Here is a 9,291-nt window from a genome sequence, read left to right on the forward strand (position 1 = left end):
AAGAAAGAAAGAAAGAAAGAAAGAAAGAAAGAAAGAAAGAAAGGAAGGAAGGAAGGAAGGAAGGAAGGAAGGAAGGAAGGAAGGAAGGAAGGAAAGAAGGAAGGAAGGAGGTAACCCTGACTGCCTACAAATTCACCCATGGTAAAGCACTTAGAAAACAACTGGCTACAAAAACCTCTCTTGCAAGAGTGTCCCTTGTACTGGAGGGATGAAGAAACCTCATCCTTATAGGCCTGATACTAAGGCACACCTTGAAATATAGGCACTTTAAGAAATTTGTTAAACTTCTAATTTGCTAGTTTCCCTTCCACCATTTGGTGACAGAAATTGTTCAAGATTTCAAAACAGATCTGTGCTTCCAGGGTGCAGTTATTGGTGCTTTGCAGGAGGCAAGTGACGCCTATTTGTTTTTTTTTTTTTTTTTTTTTTTTTTTTTTTTTTTTTTAAGATACCAACCTGTGTAATATCTATGGCAAACGTCTAACGATTGTGTCAAAATACACGTGGATAGCATGCCACACATGCAGAGAACATGCTTAAGAATTTTGGATCCATCTCATGGGAAAGCACCAAAGCTGACACTATTACTGATGCTGTAATGTGATTACAGATGGGAGCTTAAGTATAGCTGTCCCATGAGAGGCCCTACCAGCAGCTGGCTGAGGTAGAAGCAGATACTTATATCCAACCATTGAACTGAAGTTTGAGGTTCCTATGGTTGAATTAGGGGAATGATTGAAGAAGCTGAAGGGGAGAGCAACCCCCCCCCCAGGAAGAAGAGCAGCCTCAACTTACCCAGACATCAAGGAGCTCCCAGAGACTGAGCCACCAACCAGGAATATACACAGGCTAATCCTTGGCCCCTGGAATAAATACAGAAGAGCTTTGCCTAGTCATATCTTAGTGGAAGAAAATGTGCTTAATCTTTGAGAAATTTGAGACCCCAGGGAAGGGGGAAGCCTGCTTTCAGGATGAGGCAAGGTAGAGGAGGAATGGGATAAGGAATTATGGGGGAAACTGAGAGTGGGGAACAATGACAGGTATGTAAATAAGTAAATAATAAAAATTGAAAAAATTAGTGTAAAATAAAATGGTATATTCAAATATGTAAAATAAAAAAAATACAGGAACCATTTAAAAAATAAATCCACTATGAGGGGAGACATTTAATTTTCAAAATGTGTGTTCCCTCTTTTTCCTGTTATCAATAGTTCTGAATGCTAAATATATTCCCATACAGTCAAGAGATACTTAAACATGTGATTGTGAATTGAAAAATAGAGGATAAAAATCAAGTACTGGTAAATATTTCCATTTTCATTTGTGTGTGATTTTTTATATATAAATACAAGAGGTAAAGGTAATGGAAACAAAATGTTTCATTGAAAACATTTCAATAATTAAACCTTATAACAATTATGAATAAATCTGATGAAATTTTCTGATTAATGCATTTTATCATACTATAGACTCCATACATTCATTATGCATCTAACTGAGTTGTCCTACAGGAAAGTGGATTTTTAATGTCATCTGTGTTCAAGGTTGTTCCTTCAAGTTTACTGTTAAGATACACTAAACTATAAAACAATTAAGAATAGTATACTGGTCTTGGGAACTTGCCCTGTCCATCTTTAAATTTTCATGATTCAGAAAACATATATTCATATTTACTGAATGTTCTATCAGGATATAAAAATTGAGTCTGAGTTTATTCACATTCACTTTTGAAACTCAAATTTAGATGATTTAGAATAGTTGGTGTGCAAGGAAGTAAACACAGGATTATGATTTCTCTGTATTATGCTTTTGGCTCATAGTATGCTAAAATAAACATTGTTGTCAACTTGGACTAGCAAAACTCTGGAAACACTGACCTGCTCATTAGCAATTATACTTTATTATATATTTTTTTCAATCTCTAGTCATTTCCACACCCGTCGTTTTAAGGAAATGCTGTCTGCAGATGTCTTTTTTTAAATGTACAGTTGGCATCTGTTACAGATTTATGCAACTAAATTCTGTAAATAATTAGGAGACTACTGCATGAAGGTCATGGGAATCTCTAAAGAACTCTCCTGTAGATATTTCAAATTGGAATTAAAACAATGTTCTGAAAAACTATAGCAAGTGTTTCATTTGATCATTAAATTGAAGTCATTTTCCCCACTGTCTCACAAGACACAACTTTAGTCTGTATGTCTTTGCTATACACTAACAGGACCAATGTATGCAAAAATAAAACCTGTGTATGATTTCTAACTACTGTACCACCTTCATAATTTATTAAATAATTTATTATCTTGTCATATGTATGGTATATACATGCATGCACATGTCAGGGAATACCAGGTGTCTTCCTCTACTACTCTCCATTGTATTTTCTTGATACCAGTTCTCTCACTGAACCTGAAGCTTACTGCAGCTGCCTAATAGGCTCCAGGGTCTCTGTCTCCCAAGGCTGTGTCCACCTCCTAATCATGTGGTTGCAGTCATGTGTACCTTTACCCAGCTCGATGCTGCAGATATGAATTCCAGTTTTACTGCTTGTGATTCCAAGAGCTATTACCAACTGAGCCCCCTCCATAGCCCTATTTTTCTTTCTACAATACCTTTGTAATTTTGTTCTGTTTTGAAACAGGGACTTGCAATACACCCAGCCATCCCATAATCTCAGTATGTAGTCCATACAAGAGAGCACTCGACTGAGGGGTGAAGTAACAGGTTTTTGCTTATATTTTTCTCAGTTTAACTATTACTTTTCCTTCTATAGATTATACATATATATATATATATATATAAAACTTTACTTGACTGTATGATTTGAATGTTTTAATTAATTAATTAATTAATTAATTAATTAATTTTGTATACATTGTTTTACCAGCATGTATGTATATGATGTCTGTATACATGTGCCTGGTGCCCGCAGAGGCTAGACTAAAGCATCAGATTCCCTGGAACTATAATTTTGGGTAGGTATGAATTACCATTTGGGTAGTAGAATTGAACTCAGGTACTCTGAAAGGGCAAGGGCTCATAAACTCCAAGCAATCCCTCCAGGCCCTAGCTAAAATGTCCTAGTACATTTGTCTCTTTGTTTGTTTGCTTGCTCCAGATATTAAAAAATGAAGTAAAAAAATTATGTAAGAAGCAATGGGTGTGAAAAATTTGAGAGCAAATGTAGGTGGGGATATCTCTGAACAGTAAGGAAGGACTTCACAAACCCAGATCCACATCATATGGTCTGAGTGTCCTACAGAAGAAGGCACTTCTTTTCACAAAGCTAAAGAATACAAGAAAAAAATATGCAGAAGATCTGAAAGACTTGTGGACTGAGATAATACCCAACTCAAACAAGGGCAAACCCATATATAAACAACAGTGTGCATGAACATATCTACCCTGGCATATCTACCCTTACTGTCTGAAAATCAATGTAATCTACTACTTTATCTTTCAAATCTTTTTGCTAAATACCTATCATGACAAAACCATCTGAGATCAATTCAGGAAACCCTGAAAGATTTTTAGGATAACTGACTTAATACAGTAAAATATCTATATGGAGGGTCAAATTAGTCAGTTTTTATTGTTTTGGCAGTCACTAGAAATCACCAATGTTGTGTTAATATTGCTAGAATACATACTACCCATTTTTAAAGAATGCTACAAACTCAGGATTTTAGCTAATAACTCTCTTCTCTTTACGTCCTCTCAGTTTTACATATAAATTGTACATGGCATAAATACATTTGCAGGCTTTTGTATGTGAAGAACCAGAGTTTGTATCAGGCAACTTCAATAGCTCTCTACTTTCTATGGAGACACAGGGTCTCTTACTGAAGCCAGGAATCAGTGTTTGCACTAGTTTGGCTAGCTAGCTTGCTCCAGAGATTTTGTACCACTTCTCTTCTCAGGATTACACCAGGCAACCTGTCAAACCCACCCATTGTTTATATAGGTTCTAGGTATGTGGACTCCAGTATTTTTGCTTGCATAGCCTGTCCTTCACCCACTGAGCCACTGCCTGAGACTCTAAACCTTATTTTAAACCACAGTGCAGACTTAAGTTCAGACTTAATGGTTTCTGCAAGCAAGTTTCTTTCAGATCCCTGCTGACCCTATCTTTAAAAACAACATGCAGTGGCTTCTTCAGGCTTTGAGGTCCCCAGATATTTATCACTAACTCTGAATCTCAATGAATAGTGAGAAAGATAACTCCCACTCCAAAGTCTATCTTATTATGAAAATGTTTCTATATGTCCCCATAGGAGGAAACATAATACCGATTTCAGGAAGAATTCTTGAAGAACAGCCACTGTTGAGATGTTCAATTACATCCTTCATTTGAACAATAATCTGGAAAGTAAACTGTGTTATAATTCATGGAAGTTTAGGGGAAGCTGATTATTTTCATTTCCTTACCACAGCAAATATATATCAAATAGAATTTGGTCACTCGCTACCCAAAATTTACATTAAATAAGACAAAACATAAAACAACTCAAACTCTTCTAAACTATATTATAGATTTAAACACTGTTTAGATTGCAAAAACCATTTTGGTTTCTTTTAAAATTATTATATTTTGCCTGTAGATGTGTCTGTGCACTAAGTGCATGCCTAATGTCCTTGGAGGCCAGAAGAGTTTTGGATGCTATGGAAATGGAGTTACAGCCAGTTGTAAACTGTCATGTTCGTGGTGGGACTGAACCTGAGTTCTTTGTAAGAGCCACCCAGCTATTAACCACTAACCCATATCTCCAGCCATCAAAAGCATTTTGGTAATAGTTTCATATCAAATGGTTTTATAAAAATACAAACCATCTGTTATTGCGGTTGTTATTGTTTCAACATAAAGGAATTATTCAAAATTAGTGAGAAACTCATAGAAAAACGTTAACCAAGAAGGATTTTTTGAAAGGTAAAAAATGGTATTTCTAAACCATGACATTTCAAAAACATTGCATTGGCAGTCTAAACAGCATAGTGATTGAATCTAATTGCTTTCTAGTTTAATGTGCTTAAATAATTCCATATTATTAATGTAGACTGAGAAAATGTGAATAAACCAAAGGAATTATAAAATTCCTTATCTGATAAGTAACAAAACTACTTTATCCTCTTGTCTTTTTCTGTGACAGAAAGCCAAAGAAGAAAGTGTGTGGTATGTGTGTGTAGGAAACCATGAAAAGTAGCATGGTCTCTTGTTTAGCTAAGGCTAAAAGCCCCGGAGACCCTGAAGGGAAGATAGTAGCTTTTCCTGTTCCCAGGCAACAGGCCCCTGTCATTAGCCACAGTCCTACCCCCCCCCATAGATTTGTGGCCTCAGTCACAAAAGGGTAACACCCCAAGCCCCTCCACATGTAGAGGACATGACCTATAGTCTCATAAGCTCAATACAGAGATCTCCATTTTAATGAGCCCTCCTCTTAAATGCCTGGAAGGCTTAGTCAATAAGCTTTCCTTACCAGATATTCCTCCCTGGAAAAGGTATTTAATCTCAGGTCCACCTTGAGAATTGGGGTATGGTTTTACACACCCCCTTTCTGCCATTATAGTAAATGCCTTAAAACCATGGACTACCTCTTTTCATCTGGATCCGCTGTGGGGAGCCATGGAGAAGGCCACTGTCCAATCTCCCATATAAGGCCTCTCTGAGTTCCCAGCCACAACCACTACCAAGCTCAAGCCTGTTGCCATCAATCCCTGGACTATCCAGAGCTCCCCCACCCTTGTTCCCACCCACCTCAGCCCTGAGCCAGATCCAGCCCACAGGCCCAGATTCTATTCTTAGCTCTTTTAAGACTTCCAGAGGTGCCTGGGTGTCCAAGAGACTGGAAACCTGGCCTCTTCATAGGCCCAGGTTCAGAAACCAGCTCCTAAATGTTCTGTACCTCAGACCCCTGTAGAGGTGTTCTGGGCTTCCCTATGGCCCAAAACCTGCCTGGTGACAGTGTGGGGTAAGCACATTCAACTTCTGGTGTCCTGCCTCCCCAAGTGGCTGAGCTCTGTGGTGGAATAGATGCAGGACCCATAACCACATGTATATAGCCAAGGGTCTGCATTAAGAGAAAACACCATGATTTGTTTTATTTTATTTTACTTTATTTTAGACCACAAACATTTCTTAAAATTAATTAACAACTTTAATATTCAGAATCAAGTTAATGAATATTTTTTTAATCCAACAATTTTTGAAGAACAGAAATAAGATCTTACACTATTAATTTTTTCATCAAATTCAGGCAGTTCTACAGTCTATCTGTAAGAATGCAAAGTAGGCCTATTGTATTTCTATAATCATATAGTATACAAGGTAACAATATATAACAAAAGCAAGTAATACAAAGGTGGGAGAGAAAAGATGAAGAGGAAATATAAATACTTTCATTACAAATCACTACAAAAAGAAGGGGAAAAAATCCTACTACTCAATCTGATTTTTAAAGTACTATGAAGTGGAATTCAGCTTCAGGTGGTATCTCAGGACATCCTTTAAGCAGTCTGCCACTAGGATTCTTGGTTTGCTTCCTCATCAGAGCTGCTGGAAGAGTCACTAAAATCTCCACCTCCAGCATTACTTCTAATACCTCTCCAACTGCATTCGTAATTTGACTGTGAAACATGACTCATGAGGAACTAAAGTGTGTGGTTAATCAAATAGGGAAGTGTAGCGCAAGGTAAAATTATCTCGTTTCAGCTTATTAATTTTAATCGCATTCTTTAAGCCAGCAAGCTTCTTGGAAGGTTCAGCTATGGGTGACCAGATCTTGACTTCATGGTCTAGCCCACTGGATGCCAGCACAGGTAGATAAGGATGGGAATCAATACAGTTTATTGTTCCTCCTTCATCTGCCTTTAAGAACTGAACTATCTGGCAGGATGATTTTTCCCAGATGAAGATATGCCCACAATCACTACCACTCATCACAAATTCACTTCTTGGGCCATAGAAATGTACACCTTTCACTGTAGAATTATTTCTGTGTCCTTTATATCTCTTAGCATATTGAGCCCCATCACTATCAGAAGAGTTGAAGATATAAATATCTTCATCATTGTAGCTAGCCAGGATCTCTGTGCCATCATAACTGTACATCAGAGATGTGATGTATGGTGGGTAATCAGAGCTAAGAAGGTGATGAGGGCAGAATTTTTTGAGAACGCCATTGTTGACATTCTCATCAATTTTCCTTCGGTCATAAATCCTCATAAACTGATCTTGCCCACCTACAGCAAACTGGTAGACATTGGCAGGATTCACAAAGACTGTATACAGTCCCACTTTCTTATCACCATTTTTGGTTACCACTAACTTTGAAGCTGGCTGGGCTTGTCTGAGGTCAATACTGAAGACAACTGCGTCTTCACCTGAAGTTAAGAACCTAAAGGGGGAATCTGGTTCCAAACCCAGTCTATGAGATGCTCCTCTATGCTTCACCAAATGCTTAGTCATGTGTGTGCCTGCTACAGCAGATACCTGTGCAATTCGTACCTGCCCATCACGGCCACACAAAGCCAAGATGGCATCATTACAGTTAGGAAGGAATTTTGCCTGCAAGATATTATTTTTGTGGCCACTGTCAAAGTTCAGTACTGGTCGCTTATGAAGCCAGTCCCACACAATCACTTTTAGATCATCACTACCACTAGCCAGTAGGGTGCCACGTTGGTTAAAATGAACAGTGTTGACACATCCAGCATGGCCTTCAAAAACATGCTCTAGGGAGAAACGCTGCACAAATAATCTTGCACCACAGGCTTCATACACAAAGCGACCACTTGAACCCAGCTGCCTATTCCGAAGGGCACTAAGGACATTCCATCTAGGTCTTGGGAGAGGAGATGTCTCTAAAGCTATCCATTCATCTATGAAACTATCATCTTCAATGTCATATTGCTCACTGCTGTCCTCACTGGTCTGTTCATGCATCTCAGAACTCTCTTCCTGATCATCCACAACCTCAACTTCCTCCAATTCATAATGGTGGAAAAGACCTTTTCCTCCCTGTGCTCCCACAATATCTCTAGCCTCCAACTCATAGTGTTGGAAAAAACCTCGTACTTCCTCTGCTTCAACAACTTCTCCTGCCTCCAACTCATAGTGGGGAAACATGCTTTGTACTACCTGTTCTTCCACAACCTCACCTTCTTCCAACTCATAATAGTGGAACAAGTTTTGAACATTCTGTGCTTCTACAACTTCTCCAGCCTCCAGCTGATACTGATAGAACAGGCATCCCCCTCCCTGCCCTTCCAAAACCTCACCAGCCTCCAACTCATATCGATGAAAATGCCTTCCCAGACTCTGCTCTTCCACAAATCTTCCACCTTTCTCTAACTCTTGAGGGATAGATGAGTTTTCTAAACTCCTGATAACATTGTCAGAGTCCTCCAAGCTGGGAAGATTGGAGTCCTCATCATCGTCATTGTCATAATCGTCATCATCATCATCGTCGCCGTCGTCATTATTGTCACCATCTTCTTCGTTGTCATTGTCACCCTCATAACCCTGGTAAGCATCACCAGAATTTTCATCAGTACTTTGAGGGCTTGAAACAGTGCTGTCTTCAGTGCCAGTAACATCACTGCTTGGTGTCAGACTCACTTCTGGATCCATCGTTTTAATGTCAGAAATTGTCTCTGTATCCACCAGGGCACCAGAAGTCTCACCCAAGCAGCTGAGTATGCTTAAGTTCTCAGAGGTCTCTGCGACATTTGTGTAGCTTCCGTGAGATGACATTTTGAAGGAACTTGCTCTAGTGGATATGAACTGTGGAAATCACTAACCACTCTGACTTAAAGCCAGCAGGTTCACCAAACTGGCAGATGACAGATTGAAGAAGTGAGAGTCCATGAGCTACAAACACTCTGCACAGTTGTCCCACTTAAAAATGAGAGACCTGTAAAATAGGAGACCATTAAATACAAAAGCAAAATGGCTGAAATGAAATAGCATTCTGATGTGATGAGGTTCAGAAACCTTACCTCACCTCTCCGGGTAACTTTGGCCAATTTTTGTTTGTTTGTGTTTCTCTTTTTCTTCTCTTCTAGATGGCTGACTGGAGAAGCACGAGGCAAGGGGCACCAAGCACTCTGCACGGGCTTCACACAGAAAACGAGAGACCTGTAAAACGGAAGACCATTAAATACAGAAGCAAAATGGTGGACCTGAAACTGTGTGCTGGGGCGACTCACATAACACCAGCCATTTCTCACCTCTCCGGGTACCTTACGGCAACTTACTGTGCTTGTGTTTTACTTTTTATTTTCCTTTCCTTTCTC

The 9,291-nt window shown here is 39.0% G+C and overlaps 1 pseudogene; it reads right to left on the reverse strand.

Annotated features, from left to right (window-relative positions):
* Positions 1 to 6,516: 6,516 nt before the first annotated feature.
* Positions 6,517 to 8,749, reverse strand: LOC110314307 (annotated as a pseudogene).
* Positions 8,750 to 9,291: the final 542 nt, after the last annotated feature.

The sequence above is a fragment of the Mus pahari genome, chromosome X (assembly GCF_900095145.1).
Source record: "Mus pahari chromosome X, PAHARI_EIJ_v1.1, whole genome shotgun sequence".
Classification (NCBI taxonomy): domain Eukaryota; kingdom Metazoa; phylum Chordata; class Mammalia; order Rodentia; family Muridae; genus Mus; species Mus pahari.